Consider the following 18,831-nt stretch of genomic DNA (forward strand, 5'->3'; position numbering starts at 1 on the left):
GCAATTAGAATATTTCCGAGGAAGGTAGATATTAGCTCCAGAGTAAAGGATTACAGTTTTGGCAACTTACCTGTGTCACGGGCAGCAATGCCACATGACCACATGGGTGTGCGTTGACTTGGGTTGCAGACTGGCTGGCTTAAGCAGTCTAAATTTATTTCCTCATAGTTCTAGGTAGAAAGTCCTGGAAGCCCTAGATCAAGGCCTGCTTCCTGTTGCTGGTGAGGCCTCTTAGCTTGTGGACATGGGCTTTCCTCTGAGGACGTCCAGAGAGAGAGAGAAAGCATGCTATTGAGGAGGCTCTGGTTCCTTTTTATAAGGACACTGATCTTATGAGATCAAGGCCCATCCTTAGAACCTCATTGAACCATAAGTAACTCTAATTACTTTCTTAGAGGCCCCATCTCCAAACACAGCTATCCTGGGGGTAGTGGCTTCAGCATATGAATTGGGGAGAGGGGCACAACCGTTCAGTCCATAACTCCAAGCTTCTTTATCTCCATCTTCCTAGGGCCTTGGCACCTGCATTGTCCCGCTGTAACAGGGGAATCGATTTGTTCCTCCTGAGGTCAGGTGGCATGCTGGGATCATGGGTGTGTGGTGTCATGATAGATCATTTAGTTGCTCCAAAGTTACTTTGAACTTCAGCAATCAAGTAATAAACTAGAGATGACTATCGATTTAAAAAAAAAAGCTATAATTAAAAGAAAAAATACAGAACAAAACTCTTCTTCTGTAATATCTGAGTAAAGGTAAGAGACTAGATGTTTTCCCGTGTCTTATGGGAAGACTTTCCCATGACCAAAACTATGCAATCAGCTGGAAACTCTAAAACCTCAGGCATTCACTCTGACCCCTTCCTGGTTCCTTCTTACCTGCTTTCTAAGTGAATCTGGGAGATCACATTCACTGACCCCAGTTAGTGGTCCTTCACTGTGGCATCCCCAGGGGGCAGAAGCAGCCAGAAGTACCATCCACCACGGCCTTTTCTGCGCTGCTCACAGAAGACAACATTAGGCTGACTCTCCCATTCCTTTCACCCGGCTTTTCCAAACCTGGCCTGTGCGACGTTCCCCACAGACATTTCTCCCTAGTCCTCTCATTTACTTTCATCCTGATTCCTGAAAAGTCAATTCAGGTATCTGAACTTTGAATCCTTTAACTTTCTCCTCCATCATGTATTGCTTTCTTTTCTAAATAAGAACCTTAAATTGCATGGGGTCCTTTTTCAGAGTATAGGTCTACTTTCAAGTTACGATTCAAGAACACTTATCATTTTTTTTTTTTTAAGATTTTATTTATTTGACAGAGAGAGAGAGATCACAAGTAGGCAGAGAGGCAGGCAGAGAGAGAGGAGGAAACAGGCTCCCCACTGAGCAGAGAGCCCAATGCAGGGCTCGATCCCAGGACCCTGAGATTATGACTTGAGCCGAAGGCAGCGGCTTAACCCACTGAGCCACCCAGGCGCCCCAAGAACACTTATCATTTCTTATAAATTCCATTTCTTGTTATTTTTCCAAAACAAATTCTGCTCATGGGGCACAGAGAACATGTCTTCTGTAGGTCGTAGCTAAACACACCATGTTTGTCCTCTACATTACTTTTCACTAGGACTGCCTTCCTCCTTAAAACGACCCCATTTCAGCCCATTTACAGACTACCACCTGCCCAGGACTGAAACACAAAGGAGTGTTAACATGATCTTCCTTTCTTGGTTCCACAGCGTGAAGCATGCTCCACCCACGCTTCCACAACACCCCCTTCAAAATGTGCGCCTGCCTGGACTCACCTGGGGTCGTGTATGATGACCCGGTCTCCCTTCCATATATACAGTTCACAAAACACTCAGTCCAGTGGATGTACACAGTAAACAACCTGCCATAAAAGATCAACAAATCATAGGTGAAACACATACATAATTTCATATAGAATTATTGGTGTTCAATATTGGTCATTACTGAAAAAACCTAAAAACTCTTTCCTTTTGTGGAGGTAACCACATTGTTGTATAACCAACTCTGTGCAGAAGGAGAGCTGAAAATAAAATATAATTTCGTGTAAGTAGTAGGATCAGAAGGGAAAGGAGATTTAGGGCCTTTTAAAACGATCCAACCAAGTGTGAGCATCACACTTGATATCATGGTACTAAGGTCTGCAAATAACCCTTAACCATCGAGGACTTGAAGAAAGTAAAACTGAATGTACCAGTGAATATTGAACATTTGGATTTTCTTGTCCAGATGTATGGGGAGATTAATGGGATTGGAGCAAGTTTCCTCAGTGGATTCTGTAAATCCTATCACCCGTGAGGCAGAGTTAAACCCATGAAGTAACAAGTAATGACTACTTCTCTACTGAAACAAAACCTCAATTTCAGTTCTAAATTGATGGAAACATAGTAAAGAATAAAACGGCTCCATCATTTACATTTTTTTGGGGTCAAGCTGTGATTTTTCATTTATAAATTCAAATCTTTAGAATCCTCAAGAGGTAGTTTTCTCTTACGTATTTCTCCATCGGTTCTTCTGAATGAAGACAGGCGATGAGTATGTTGCCGTCCGTGGGAGAGCGAGAGGCGGTGTGTGCTCTGAACTAGAGCAACAGCATTCGAAGCTTGGCTTTACCACTGGCTGCTTGTAAGACCTCCCTCCACCTGCCTCCTCTTTCCTGAGATTTCCATAGGAAGTGAAGAGTGGGGCAAATATAACACATACAAGAAAAACAAAATATTTACCTCAAGGGATTTCTGTGACGTTAGAAGAGTCACTCCTGGCACCTGAGAGTACGCACTCACGGGGAGATGGACATTACTGTTGCCTACGTGAAAGCACTCCAATGGCGATGGCTCTTGGTCCCCTGCCTAAGGAGATGCATGCTTCAAACAACTGCAGCAAAGTTAGTTCTGGGTCAAAAGGAAGAAATTAAGTTTCTCTTTGGCCAAATACTTGCTGACTCTCTCAGAAAAACCTCAGGAGACAGAAACCAGGCACCCATGTGGACAGCGTCTCTGGAGGCAGGTAATGCTGACGTGGAAGGCCCAGCCCCTAGCGCGGGCTGAAAGACGAAAAGCAGATCTAGCAGGGAAGAAACTCTCGACCAAGTTGCACATGCCCCTGAAGCATTAAAAATCACCCAATGCTCTACCAGCACTTGTTACACTTATCATGTCCTGATTTTCATAAAATCCCGTGGACCAAGAATCATTCAGACTAGGGAGAAAACTCAGGTTCCTGAGGGATTGGTGGGCCAATTAATGCTGGGACAGAATCCAGGTCTGCGTGGTGAACTGCAGCTGGCCTTCCCTGGCCAGCTCTGTGCTCTGTACAGGAAACAGCATTGCACACACAGACACAGGATGCATGGATTTCAGCAGTGTTGCTTTCATAATTTGTTACTTATGAACTGTACAAAAAAGAGAGCAATTTCTATACTAACTGCATCAAAGAAAAGAGAAGACATTCTCGTCATTTCCATCAAGGCGGTTGGTCTATCGTCACAGCTCTCTTCGGCACCTGTCTCCTCTTCTCCGCCGGGATGTTTTTCTCTGGCATTTCCCCTCATCCACTTACCTCTTTCACACCCTCTGTTTCTTTGGCTGCTGCTGCTTTTTGAGCCTCGGCAAGCTGTGTATTAATTCCCACCCTCCCAATTTGCCCTCAATTTTCAACTCTTGAAATAAATAGAAAAAGAAAAAAAAAAAAAAAGAAAACCTCAGCAGCGATCTGGAAGTTATAAAACAAAACAAATGGACATATAAATATGGAAAACACAGCAGCAAAAATAAACTCAAGAGACGGAGCCAGTAGCAGGGAAAGGACAGAGGATGAAGCCAGGAATTGCGAATAGCGGAATTCACCCAGTCCGAACCACAGTGATGAAGTAGACAGAAAAATAATTAACAGAGCCTCCTGCCTGTGGGACATAAGGGGATATCCAGCATGTGTTTCTTTGAAGCCCCAGTAGGACAGAAGAGAATGGAGCTGAAAGGGATTGGAGAAATAATGAGTGAAAACTCCCCAAATTTGGTAAAAGATACCAACCTACAGATTCAAGAAACTGAGTAAACCTCAAATAGGATACATCCCCACATACACACACACACACAAAATGTGGGGACACACATCCTAATAAAACAAAGTAAACAAAAAAAGTAAAATCTTGAAGACAGCAGGGGAAATGACATATTACCTGTAAGAAGCAAGAATTTGAATGATAGTAGATTTCTTGTCTAAAATCACAGAAGCCAGAAGTAGGCAGCACCTTGTTTTTCATGTGAAGAAGGAGAAGTAACTGCCCATGGCAAATTCGGTATCTGGTGAAACCATCACTCAGAAACGAGAAGGGAGGGACACTGGGGTGGCCCAGTTGGTTAAGCATCTGCCATCGGCTCAGGTCACGATCCCAGGGTCCTGGGATGGAGCCCCACACTGGGCTCCCTGCTAGGAGTGGGGAGTCTGCTTCTCCCTCTGCCTGCCACTCCCCCTGCATCAAATAAATAAATAAAATCTTTTAAAAAATTGGAAAAAATGAAAATATTCTCCTATACAAGAAAAGGAAAAGAATTTGTCACTAGCAGAACTACCTATAGAAACTGGCTGAAGGGAGTTCTTCTAACAAAAGAAATAATGAAAGAAGGAATCTTGGAGCTTCAAGAAGGAACAAGGAATGACGCAGAAATGTGTGTGTATGCAGTAGAATATACTCCTTGCGGTTTTTATAAATGACGTTTGATCACTAAAACAAGGATTTCAGTCCCATCCGATACTCAAGACAAGCCTTTGCTAGGATTTTGATAAATGAAAACTAAGTTCCTGTAAAACTTATACAGAAATTTCTATAGCAGCTTAATTTGTTATAGGCCCAAACCAGAATCCACCCAGATGTCCTTTACCAAGTGAACGGTCAGATAAACTGTGATGTGCCCACAACATGGACAAGTACTTGGCAATAAAAGTAAACGTACTGCTGATACGCGCAACGACTTGGGTGAATCTCCAGAGAACTGCTGAGCGAAAAAAGCCAATCCCAAAGATTACAGACTGTATGGTACCACTTATGTAACATTTTGAAAGGCAGAATTTTAGAAAATTGTGATAGCTTAGCAGTTGCCAGAGTTTAAGGATAGAGAGAAGAAACAGGGTGTGTTAACTATAAATTTTTATTTTTTTGTATTTTCTGATGTTTTGACATATGGAGGCCTTTGCTGACCCTGGAGGGATGGCCTCTCCCAGAGCAAGAAAATTCTTAGAAAGCAAACATCTTGCTTGAAGGAACCCTTCATAACCAAGACTACCAATCCAGAGCCTCACACCCTTGGCTACTTCCCTAATTGTGTTCTCACACTCCGAGTCACTCTCGACCTGCCCCAATCACCCCAGAGCAGGTACCAGACACCTGGGGTGACCCCTGTCCCCTTGAGCACACTGAAACAATTCAAACCAGCCCATCCGAAACCTGCTGCCCCTTTCTCACCTGTTCCCTCCCGTGGAAACCACAGTAAAGGTCCTCACTCAGCCCCCTGCTCCCTCTGCCTGCTGACCCTGGTTCCTCCCAGTATGGTCCTACATGGGCTTCCCGTTTCTAGAAATCTGTGAGGATAAACTTCTCTGTCATGACCATCATTTCCACGTCTGTAAATCTCCCTGTACCTAAGGAAAACAAAGCTCAGGTACGGTTTCAAACAGGAGGAGAGGGTGGTTTCAGCAAGCAACGCAAGGGACCTTTGTGCTGTTGGAATTGTCCCGTTTCTTACCTGTGATGGTGAACGTGTAGTACACCTGTATGGAACTTCATAGACACACACCGATGAGTGCGAGGGGAGCGTGGGGGATCTGAGCAAATCAGTGAGTGCGTCAGGGCCAGTATCCAGGTTGTAATGGGGCACTGTAGCTTGCACATGGCTACTGTTGCCAGAAACTCAGCAAAGTGCAAAAGGACTCTCTCTGGATCATTTCTCACAATGGCAGGTGAGTCTGCCGCCACCTCCATGCAAACTTCAAGTACAAATATTTTTAGGCCAAGCTAGTGAGTTTTATAAAATTATATGACTCATGTAAATAATCTGGTCTAAGCACAGTTCCATGATTCTAAGTTTCATTGAAAAATTATATACACATTGGTAGATAGGAGTTAGCATTAGAAACATTTTGCTTAGAGAGTTGCCTAGAAGCTTCATTATTTATTTCATGTAATTATCCATTGCTCCATTAGAATTTTCATAAATTGTCAGAATGAGCAGCTAGTTGGATAAATTTTGGCAAAATTGTATTTGGATGAAAGGTGGAAAAGTGAAGAAGCAGACAGAAACTTCTGCAATGATAGGAAGACAGGGGAGAAAAAAAAATCTAAAATGAGCCAACCTGAGAGCGATTAGAGTAGCATCCTGTGGAGAACAGGTGAGGCGGTCTCACATTTCCAAAAATAAACCAAATGTCAGGAAAGAGTGGCAGTACTCCAGGGAGAAACGTTTCCGTGTCCTTCTCAAAGGAAATCGAGTGTCACAGAGCTTGGGAGCTCCTAGTGAGGACACTGCCCGCCCAACTCCTGATAACCACACATGCAGACTCCGGTATGAGAACCTGTACCAAAGAGACCCACGTGGCAGAAAGAACATTCCGACCTTGAGATCAGCAAGTGTCTCAAGATCCAGTGAAATCGGGCTTTTCCTGTGGGGAAGAGTGCACATGTCAAAATGCAGGAGTGGCAGGTGACTCAAGTCGGGGAGGAGAGACAGTTCTCCAGTTCAGGGAGGTGTCTTTGGGGAGGCTGTCCTGCATCATGACGTCTGGGATGCACCAGCGTCCGGCAGCCTGTGGGGCTGAGAGCCTGGGTGAATGCTGGCCACTTAGGTTAGCAGGCGTTTTGTCTGGGGACAAGCAGCTCAGCTCTTCTTTTATGAGAGAAGCAAAAAGGGAGTTTGGAAGAACTGTGTCTGACCTTGACACAGGCCAGCAAGGAGCCTTTCTGGATCATATCAAGTTCCATAAAGAAAGACAGTTCTTGGCGGTAGGCCCTTTCCTGAACCGGGAAAGGCAGGGGGCGTTTCTTCACTGTCAGTGTGTTCCAGAGCCTAGGGCTCGAGAGAAGGTGGACAGGTGTCTTGAGAACCCGCTCCTGGGTGACCTGCTACATCGCCTGGTGGGGAAGATTCTGCTCTAAAGGAAGCTGAGGGGCGCCTGGGCGGCTCAGTGGTTAAGTGTCTGCCTTCAGCTCAAGTCAGGATTCTGGGGTCCTGGGATGGAACTCTGCATCGGACTCCCTGCTCAGTGGGAAGCCTGCTTCTTCTTCTCCCACTCCCCTTGCTTGTGTCTCTCTCGCTGCCTCTCTCTCTGTCAAATAAATACATAAAATCTTTTAAAAAATAAAGGAAGGTGTGGGGACAACAGGGAGGATCAGCAAATGCAAAGGAATTACAAAATCATGACTGAGAGATGGTGCGCTTGCAGTAGACAGCAAAGCCCAGTACACTTGCACAGAGGGGGGAGGGAATTGCAGGAAGAGGCCAAAAAAAAAAAAAAAAGTGTTCTTGTACTACGTACGCATATTGTACACGGATTGTTTGCACCTATATTGTGAGTGGGCTTGGAGACGGGAGGTGCTGCGGCTGCTGTTTTTTCCCCATGTCTGGCCTCTTACTCTTCCCTGACAGTGATGCTTTCATGGTGGTTTCTAGAGACTAAATGATTGTGTCCCCCCACGTTCATGTGGTGAGACAGTGATTCCCAAGGTGATGGTATTAGAAGGTGGAGCCTTTGGGAAGTGAATAGGTCATAAGGATGAAGCCTTCATGAGCGAGCTTGGTGCTTTCACAGAAGAGACCCCAAAGGGCTCCCTTCTGCCTTCCCCCATGTGAGGACACACGGGAAGGCAGACCTCACTGTGCCCTGCATCTGCCTATACCGTGATCTTGGACTGCCAGCCTGCAGAGCGGTGGGAGGGACGCTTCTGCTGGGCTCTAAGGTACCCAGTTCGTGGTATTTTCGTTATAGCGGCCCAAACTGACCGAGTCAGTGGTGCTCTTTCTCTGCAGTGGCCTTGGGGTCCCCAACACACACACACACACACACACACACACACACACACCTGTCCCCTTCCTCAGAGACACCCAACATGGTGTAGGGGACGCCCAGGTGGGTTGAGTGACCGTTCCCCCAGGACATCTTCCTGCCTTTTCTAGGACTAAGGAAAGCAGATCTCAGACTAGTAGGTGTGTGCTTTCCCCCCACGATATTCCAGGCAGGAGAACCATTTCCTAATAAAAGTGATGGAAACTCAGTCACTTTGACATTTCAAGCTAGACTGTCCCAAGCTCCAGAAATGTGATAAAGGAAATTCTTGTCCTGGCAGGCAAAAGGGATTAAATCAACAAACTGTAAGGGGATGGGAACAAAGCAGTAATTCTCTCTGATGCTTTCGCAGGCTGTTCCCTCGCTAACAGTGACATACATTCTTTGCAAAAGTTCTTCTGCTTGTTTCATTTTTTGCCACACGAATTAAGCATTTTATAAGGTTAGAAAAACTTCATTACTAGCTTTATTTCTAACCTAAGCAATCATTTGGATCAAGATGGCTTGACATTTTGGGGGTCATGGATTATTCTCTGTCAAACACGCATGTGCGCGCACGCACACACACACACACACACACACACACACACATATCATTTGCGTGATCATCTAATCGCTTGAAAACAAAATGCAGACCCAGGTTAAAAATGTCTTTCTTGGGGTGCCTGGGTGGCGCAGTGGGTTAAAGCCTCTGCCTTCAGCTCAGATCATGATCCCGGGGTCCTGGGATCAAGCCCCGCATCGGGCTTTCTGCTCAGCAGGGAGCCTGCTTCTTCCTCTCATTCTGCCTGCCTCTCTGCCTACTTGTGATCTCTGTCAAATAAATAAATAAATAAAATCTTTAAAAAAAAAAACCCTGCAAAAAAAATGTCTTTCTTTACACTATTTAAAATCTAAACTTTACTTGCCCATCTCGAAGGTTTTCTGGAATGACTAAGATTTACAATATTTTGGAGGAAGATATTTTATAATGGTGTTCGCACATCTTTTAATTGCTTTATATTTTCCTTATACTCCTGGAAGCATTTGAAATCTGCAGAAATTCAGATCTGCCTTTGAGTAACACCACATTCCACTCACCAGCACACCGCCAGGGTCTGTGGTTTTGCCTCCTTTCTTTCTGTAAGAATTGTCATACCCATGACCAAGGCCATTGTGAGGACTGAGTGAGGTCATGTGCACAAAAGCACAATTTGGGTGCAGGGGACCTCACAAATGTTAGTTGTCATTATGTGTGTAGCAGTAGGTAAAATGCTCACCACACTTACAACTCAGAAGAGGTTTACTGAGTCAATTTGGGAAAATAGCTCTCCTGGTTATTTCCTCATCTGAACAGTGAAGGGATCCTACAATTGATACCTAGTGACCCCTTCTAATTGCATTTTTTTCTCATTTAAAATAATGACAGTTGAGAGCATTTGACTGTTTATAAACAGGCGTAACCCTGTTAGCTCCTTGACTGCCATGATCACGGTCACATCAGTTACACTAATTCACAGCTCAGGGTTTGCCATGACAAATGAATGTGAACAATTTCCAAATCTTTAGCTAATGATATTGGACCAACTTAATGATGATAACATACATTGGTACAGACCTGTTAAATTTCAGTAGTGTTCTCCCCTTATAGCATTTATCGTGCTCTCAATATCACATGGAAAGTGGGCAGGTATTATTGACCTAGTCATTATAAAGAAATTACTAGATTAAGACTGAGGGAATTTAGACGGAGATGAAGTGACTTTGCAAATCCTCACAGCTGGCTGGTGGAGACCAACAACATGGACCCACGTCTGCTTACTCCACGTTCCTTCTCTTTCCCCACCACCTTTCCTCCACACCGGCTCGACCTAATAGCAGCCTGACGCCAAGTTCCTTCCTCGGAGTCTCGACTCAGATGGAAGATAGAGCACCCACTCTGTTACCAGAATATTCCATCAGCCTAAGTCTACCGTCTCTTCCCAACGGAATCCCCAGGAGATCCCAGCGTCTCTTAATAGATGCACTCTTCAAAAGGTTCTGCCCTTCCACTAGCTAAGACACGAGTGGGCACCTGTACCTCGGAGCGTGAGGGCATGCATTCACAAGCGCACGCACATGTGTGTGGACATGTGCATTTGTATCTGGGCCTTGAAGGTACCCCAGAGTAATTACGACCCACTGTCTCATACTAGATAATGACACAAATCGTCACGCTTGTCATGGCTGGGAACAGTCTCTGGAATTTGAAGCACATTTGTGCAATTGGCTGTCACCAGAACACCCGGCTGACTTGCACGGTGTCTCCTGACTGAAACTAGGGTTTTCTACTCATTTCCTGTCTCCAAGGCTCGCCGGTCAGTGTTGCAATATTAGAGACCTGGGTCCAGCTAACATCAGGAGTCGTTCCCATGACTGAACTTCCGCCTACACTATAAATTCCGTTACCAGTTAATTTCCCGAGAGCCCCCGCGTCGAGCTCTTCTCTCTGATCTGAATCAGCTTCTTGCACAGAGTGGAGAGGAGCAGGGACCCCATCAGCAGAGTTAAAGTCTGACTTTCTCCAGAAAAGCATCCTTGAAAGGGATTCCAGTGACAAGTTGCTCTGATCCGTTTTCCTAGCTATAGGGTAGCCTGATACAAAAATGCCTCAAGCGATAAGGGAAGTTTTTGTTGCGTTTGGCGTGAGGCCAGGGCACAAGCTACTGCTTCCAATTTCTGCTCCCGCTGAAGGACTGTCGAGTGGGTTTGCAGCTTTGAGAACCTTCTAGTTACTGCGTTGGGATCCACACACCGACCCTCAGGGCCCGAGGACCGCCGTCCCGTCGAACTCGCTTAAGCAGAGTCCGGTGTATATTCGCCAGCACTGGCCAGGGTCTGGCGTGGCCCTCTCCGCGAGCATCCTCGGTCCAGGCCCGAACTCACCCTGAGATGGGGGCTCGAAGGCTTCAAGTCCCGGAGACCAGGCCAGCTCTAGGGACGCCACATGCCACTGACCTGCTTACTACGGAATCCCGTTCTGCTTCCCCAGGTGGACGCCCCGTGTCTGCCAGGAATTGGGCGTCAGAGTGTAGATTTAGGGACCCCCTGCCCCCCTCCCCCGCCCAGGTTACCGGCCTCTGGCTCTCGGCCTTGGTCATCCCGGGGAACTGGGGAAACACTGGGAATGTCCTGCCTTGCCTGGGGCATCCAGTTGCCCCATGAGTCCACACAAGGTGGAAATGCTTCAGCTTCATGATGTGGCGGGGACACTTATGGACATGTACTCTACCAGAGGGGCCGCTCTCTGTTACGCTGGCCAACATGCCGACACGGTCCCCTCAGCCCTCATTGAGGATGACCATAGTCTGAGGGAGACTGGATCCCATAGGCCTTGATCCAAAGATCCAACATCTGGGGCTGTTTACCTCCCCAGAGTGACATTGCTGGGCCCACTGCGTTTCCGAAGACAGGGCAGTGTCCTACCAGCAAGCAAAGGGCTGGGTCCTCCCGCCCTTCCGGGTCTGCCTCCGGAGAGCTGCAGGGTGGTGCGATCTCATTTCCACCACACAGCAGTCCTGGCTGGGAGATCCATCTTCGTATTGTTTTCCTCCCTCCGAAATTCGATCTTGCTCAGAGTTTTCTTTAGTCTGGTGTCTGAACCCACAAGCCCGTATGGGGGAGGCATGAGAGGTAACACGGCGGGACACACAGATTTCTGTCACAGCCCCCTGCCCGCTGCCCCCACAGCCTACCGAAAGCCCAGACTCACAGGGGGCCCCTCTCAAAACAGTCAGCAACTCCCTGCGAAGTTCTCCACTGCAGCTTCTACGAGACTTCTGGATGCATGTTCTCCGCATCATTGTGATGTAGCTTAAAGCATCACTTGCTGAAAGAAAAGCAGCGCTTACACCACAGAGCGCAGTTTTAGGGATGCAGAATACTTACAGCAAGCACTCAGGGCCCTTTACCACCCTTGGATAGCCCCGTTCCATTTGATTAGCTCTGGTCGCGAATAAGGCAGTGGAGGGCGAGGAAAGTAAAGGCACTGGGAGAGAAAAGAGCAGTTTTAGAAGTTATTTATTTATTTTATATAGTGCACAGGGGTTTGTGGACTTCTAACAGAGTTTGCAGCTGAGAATGGGCCCCCTGAATGCCGTTCTGATGGGAATGGGGGGCTCTGGGGATGGCTCCGTGTGGCATTCCTGGAGGGACATGGACAGGCTGCTCCCTCCCAACCCAGGTCACTCACCGTGTCACCGGCCGCATTTAGCATCTTTCCCTCTAACACAGCACAATCTGGGTGACCCTCCCCATCACTGAGCCACAGTCAGTGAATACAAACTCACAGTAGGATTTCTTAAACCTGGGTCCATGCTCAAAAAAAGATTTTTTTAAAGATTTTATTTATTTATCTGACAGAGAGAGAGAGAAATCACAAGTTGGCAGAGAGGCAGGCAGAGAGAGAGGAGGAAGAGGCTCCCTGCTGAGCAAAGAGCCTGATGTGGGGCTCGATCCCAGGACCCTGAGATCATGACCTGAGCCGAAGGCAGGGGCTTAACCCACTGAGCCACCCAGGTGCCCTCAATTTTTTTTTTTTTTTTTTGTAAAACATCTTCTGACAAAAATAGAAATTTGTTTGGAAATGCATCATGTATATACCCCTCCAAAGTTGTTCTCCTGTGTTTTGTCCTCACCGACAATGCTGTCCATGCTTTCCATCCATGTGGAAATCCCATGTCTCCTCCTGGGTCACTTTAGACCTTGGCATATCAGAAGATCTTCAGTAGCAACCCCAGATAGAGCAGGCTGGCATGAAAAAAGCTTGGACCTCATACTCAGTTTCCATCCTATTCCTGATAGTTATATGTGAGCTGGGACATGTCAATGAATCATTTGGAATGTATGTTTCTGCATAAGCGCATACATGACACGTTGTGTGTTATTAGGACACCTCTGTCTTCGTCTGATTATCCCATTAGGAACCATGCCTGATGTCTCTTTGTGTCATGGCACCACCTGCAGAATTGTACACTTCCCAGAGCTCAGTAGAAGTCATGTTACTGCTACCGCTGTTGATGTCAGCAATCACCTACTATTTTGGATCAGACTGCCGCACTGTTCCGCACTTAAAAGGAATAACCTCAGACCCAACTGTTTTGTGGTCATTCCAAGGATGATAACTACTGCTTTTTAAAGAAGCCTTTCCAATAGGAAAGATTTTGTATATACAGTTTCAGGAAGTATTTTAGAGGATCTTATTTCAATCAATAAGAAAGAAAGGACAATCCTTCAGAGGAAAAAAAAGTATATTTAAATTCAAAGTCAACACTAAAGAGAATGGGGAGAAAGGAAGCTAAATTTGCTTTTTTTTTTTCTAAGTTCTAACTTAGTGTTTTCCATATATGGTCTCAATTACGTCTCACAGCAATCTTAGGAGTTAAAATATAGGTATTCTTTTAGGGACTAGGGAATCGGTGCACTTAAGTAAATGCACAAGGCCATCCAGCTAGGAAATGGAAGAATTTGGACATATTAGTGAAGATCCCTGTTAGTGAAGATCCCTGTTCTCCCCACTCCAGGAATTTCTCCTTTTGCAATATGTCAGCCTATAGCCAGATGGAAGAAGCAGGTCTTGTGAGGTCACCAATGATGGCAGCCTTCTCCGTCTATCATGGGATCTGAACCTATTCCTTTGCCTTCACTACCATCCTTTGCCCAATGTACTACTCTCAGGGATTTTGCTTTCTCAGTGAAAGGTCAGGTTATGTTATAAGAGTTGACTCTCACAACTCAAAGTTCATACAAATACCTGCTCCTCGTGGGGTTTTCTGGAATACCAAAAATCGTCCAAGGACGATTTAGATAATAAATCTATTATATTATATATATTAATAATAAATAGAGGACAAGACTCTACTTATGACGTTTCAGACCTACTACATTCAAGGACATTTGGAGGGTTAACATATAAAATGTAGAGGTAATCATATAATTTGATCCCTGGCACCTTTAATACTCTTCCCAGGACCATTTTTCTAACAGCAAATCTGGCAGAATGAAGCGCGATGGTACGCAGACACAGTCCCGGGGAGAGAAGGGAAAGCCACGAGTGTCCCGGTGTCTGTTTTCAAATGGAGCTATGGCTCTGTGGATGTGCTCCGTGTGTTTTGAAACAAAGGAAATACTTTAACTATATATTTTCTCAACAGGAGGAGATCATCAAGGGGGAGCAGTCACCACAGGTGGGACGGCATTGGCAGCACCGTGCGTGACGTCACCATCTCCTCTTGAACCTGAATCTAAGACCTTTGTCAGCAGAATGATTATTTCCGGTTCCATGATTACCACACAATCTGTTGACTTTTTATAAAGAAAATATTTTAAAAACTCAGAACAGTTTCAGCTTACAGACGAAGACAAGTGCAGAGATTTGTATTCGGAAGTTGTTGCAGAGATGTGTGAGTGTGTGTGCGCACACATGTACTTACTGTGACTGCTGCTTCAGTCAAGTGAAGAAGAGGGAAATGCTAAAAGTAAGATACAAGAAAAGAAGAATCATAGAACTTTAGAGGAAGCATAAACGTGAACCCCAACTCTGTCTTACAAGAAATTTTACTAAGAAAATGGAGTCTCAGAAGTGAAGTAGTTTTGCCAAAAGCATTGAGCTAGAAAACAACATTCAGCCCTTCCTAACTCTTGTCTCATTAAGAAATGGCTCCTGGTGGAAGTTCCTGGAAAAAGTCACCTGCCAAGAGATAACAGCTCCGGAAGCTAGATAAGCTTTGGTTTGTATTTCCACAGTAAAATTTAGTCCTGGAGGAACAACGGAATGGCTCCTCACTGATCTAATGACCTCAGTATTAGACCGTGCTGATAGCTATTAAAAGCATCTCTGCCCTAGGTTTGCTTTGGTGCAAGAGGAAAGCATTATTAATGAACATTCCGAATGTTCACCTCCCCTAGCTCCAGACCGAGCTTTTCAAGCCTGTTAGTGTTCTACAAGCCTTGGGAAGGAGCCAGGCATGAGGCAGACTTTCAAGCTGATCTTAAAAGTCATAGTCAGTAAAGCCTGCGGTTTTCCCCACATGGATTCTTGTGGGATTCACCTTGAGACAATCTGGGAGATGTTGACTGTGTTTCTTGTTCCCTACCAAAATCCACGTTGCCACTCCTAAAATGTAGATCAGAGCAGATGGGAAAGGCTTTCTCCATCTGGGTTCTTCTTTTCTTCTCTCTTCCTTCAGAGATTGACTGGAAAAGGAAAAATAGGAAAATAATATTTTTTGAGAATTTTGCTATGCATCAACCATTGTTGATTTTCCCAACAGGTCTATGAGGTAGGTATCATTTTCCATATTTTTAAGTGAACAAACATAGGGTAGGTATTTCTTAAGGTCTCTTGTTTAGAAAGTGGCAGATGTGGGGTGCCTGGGTGGCTCAGTGGGTTAAGTCTCTGCCTTTGGCTCAGGTCATGATCCCAGGGTCCTGGGATCGAGTCCCACATCAGGCTCTCTGCTCGGTGGGGAGCCTGCTTCCCCTCCTCTCTCTCTGCCTGCCTCTCTGCCTGCTTGTGATCTCTGTCTGTCAAATAAATAAATAAAATCTTTTTAAAAAAAGAAAGTGGAAGATATGGGATTCAGAGAATGTCCTTTTGACCATAATGTCAACCCCCATATGAGTGGTTCCCAAAGAATGAACTCAGCCTTCATCTGCATCACCCAAAACTAGTCAAGAAGGTAAATTCTTGGTCCCCATCCCAGATACTTGAATCAGAGGCTCTGGGGTTGGAGTCAGAAATTTGTGCTTCACCAGGTTTCCGTGACAAGCTGAAGCTTGCATTTGGGGCTCCTTTAATTTGGGTGCCCACTTGTAAAAGAAAAGAATTCACAATTTTCTCAGACTTCCTAATGGACTGTTTATAGCATGGTTTGTCTCTGACTCAGATTGATTGAACACATCTCGGCTCCCTACGTCCTAATGTCATTCATCTGTCTTCTGTTCATACGTCATCAACAAGGGAAAGTTCTCACCACGTATATACACTAGAAAAACATGGAAAAGTATTCAACTAATTTATTTTAAAACCAGCTAATGAGAATAGGTATAAAAATGAAGATTCACATGAAAAAAAGCTGTAAATGGTTACGGATTTTTTTTTTTTTTTTGACCGCCTAGCCAATGATCTACTTTGGAGAATGCTTCCTGCACACTTGGAAAGAATGTGTATTCTGCCGTTATTGAGTTGAGTGCCCTGTAGATGCCTGGATCTGTTTGTTTGTTTGTTTGTTCTTAATAAAGCAACCACAGGAGCATAGAGGTCAATGTGTGAGAACCGTGGCACCCAGGCTTGATCGCTCCTCAGTGTGGGGGGAAAGGACAGCAGGTGTGGTTCGTAAATGGTGATGTAGGTGAAAGGCTGAGCATAAGTCACCATCTGACCCTTAGTAAGATGCAACCCCCCTACAGAATCCTGTGGTTCCTGCAAGCCACCCATTCCTCCTCATCAGAAGGGGAAATGATGAGAACCATAGTGCGGAGGAGAGTATGTATGAAAGGTTTCTGCAGACCATCAGTGACAATTCTGACTTGTGCTTCAGTCCCTTGAGCTGCCCATACTTTCTGCTCTTCCAAGACAGGCATTACCTGTGGGGAAACAGGAATCTTATGGCTCCAATGCTGACCCTGCTATTAAGGAAACCATTTCCCCAGTTCTGCATTCGCTGTCAACTTTTAGTCTGTGACATTGAATAAGCCAAACAATGACCCACTTAGCAATCATAGCAACATACTATATTCTCTAAGATTGTCATGCATGTATAGCTTTTCTAGCTAATTAGCATTCTCCTTTGTGCAAAGTTTTTTAATTTCTCATTTTATCTCAACTATCCTGTTCATGTTTTCTGTCCCCTCCTCAGGCAATTTCGCATAAAAGAAAACCACTCTTCCTCCTCGTTTCTAAGACTTTTCTGGGGTGTCTGTTGCCATCTCTCCATCTGAGCCTTAATACAGTAGCTGTTACATTATTTTAAAGGTGTCTTTATCTTTCCCTCTGCCTGTTCATCCTACTGCCCAACTCCCATTGCCGAGTGCCGACACCATGGCTAGTGCTATGTAGTCAGAATCCCGACACTGCAGACAGTAGTGTGTTTCGGAGTGCGGGAAAAGATGAGAGAGAGAGAGAGAAAGAGTAAGAAAGGAAGGAAGGAAGGAAGGAAAAGGAAGGGGAGCAGGCAGGAAGGAAAGAATGGAGGAAGGGAAGGAAGGAGGAAGGAGAAATCCTTGGTGCCAAAGTGCAAGGCTCCAGGCTCTGCAGGCCAGCACAGAGCAGTGGTCACAGAGCGGCCTGGTGTGAACCCCCATGGTTCCCGACTTACTCTAATCCCATTTAGTTAATGCTGCTCTAAATAACTGGCATTAGAATTGTGATATAAATCGAGGCTTTCACATCCATTTAGCAATCAAAGGGGGAAAGAGCCTCTAGGAACATAATAATGGGCTTCAACTACAGCCTGATTACATGAAGGGGGGCAGAGTTCTGGAGGGGCTTTCCAGAAACAAGGCAGTGTGTGTTGCTGGGGGCGGGGGGGTGCAGACCTCAGATCCAGTAAGAGAGAGAAGACCAAAGGACCTGCCATTTCTCTGCAAAACGCCTAACAAGGAAGGCTGGACACTAGATGGCAGCAGAGCCACACGTGTTCCTTCCACATTAACCCTCCCGGTCTTGGGGGGAATATCACAACAGGAACGCACAAATACCACCAGATTATAAAACGAGCCTATCTTATTTGACAGCCCTCTCCCACCCTCATCGTACGTGTGATCAAGAAACAATTTGGCACAATCGTCGTAATTCTCTGATATGGGAGCTGGGCAAAGAAAATGCCCCATGTAAATAATAGCAAAAGTGGGTAGTTAGGGTTAATGAGCTCATTGTTTTTTAAAAATGGGAATTTTTAAAAAATGGGAATCAGATTTTTTGCACCCAATGAAAAGAGGGCATTGAAGACTTTACGTAGGACCCACCCAAGGAGAGTGGAGTTCAAAGGACAGCCTGGGGCCTGGGGCAGTCTTGTGTAAAGGTGTTTGATTGCGAGGGGGGAAGCGGACATTGCTGATGGGGATCCTAATAATGTCAAAATCATCTGTGCATCCTAGACCAGGAGGGTTAGATTTTGGAAACGTTTTTTAATGGGAGAATGCTCCGTGGTGACATGAGTCATTAAGGATAGCAGTGGAAAAAAGACAAGACACTGCTTCTCAAGAAGTCCACTCACCTAAAAGATTTTTTGGGGGGTGTGGGTGGGAGGATGAGAAGCTGGATATGAACTATTGCAGCACTTAGTGGGTCTTAAAAAACATTTTTGTTGACTTGCTGATTTATAGGTACCAACTGGGATCTGATTTGAAATCCCAGAGGGACGATCCTCCCCTCTACCTGCTTTGTTCAGCCTCAAGGATAACCCATGGATTCCACGGGGAATTCCCAAGTGACTGAGCCGTTTTCCTTCTTCTCCCTCCAGGGGTAACTTCACCAGAATAGGAAAATCCAAGTCATGTGGAAAATCCAAGTCATGTATGAGACTGTAACTTTCAGAAAATCGAATTTGGTTGCTCATTTTGGAAGCTCATATCTCCATAGAGACACATTAGCTTTGATGGTGTTTCCAGTTGTTCCCCGTAAGGCTGTAGGGAGACTCCGGAAATCATGCTTTGGTGCTTACGTTTCAAGGTTGTAGCCCTTCATGTTCTGGATGGGTGATCCCATTCTTATGTAACCTAGAGACCACTGGGGCAAGGGGAATAT

This window comes from Meles meles, chromosome 2 (assembly GCF_922984935.1).
Source record: "Meles meles chromosome 2, mMelMel3.1 paternal haplotype, whole genome shotgun sequence".
NCBI lineage: Eukaryota > Metazoa > Chordata > Mammalia > Carnivora > Mustelidae > Meles > Meles meles.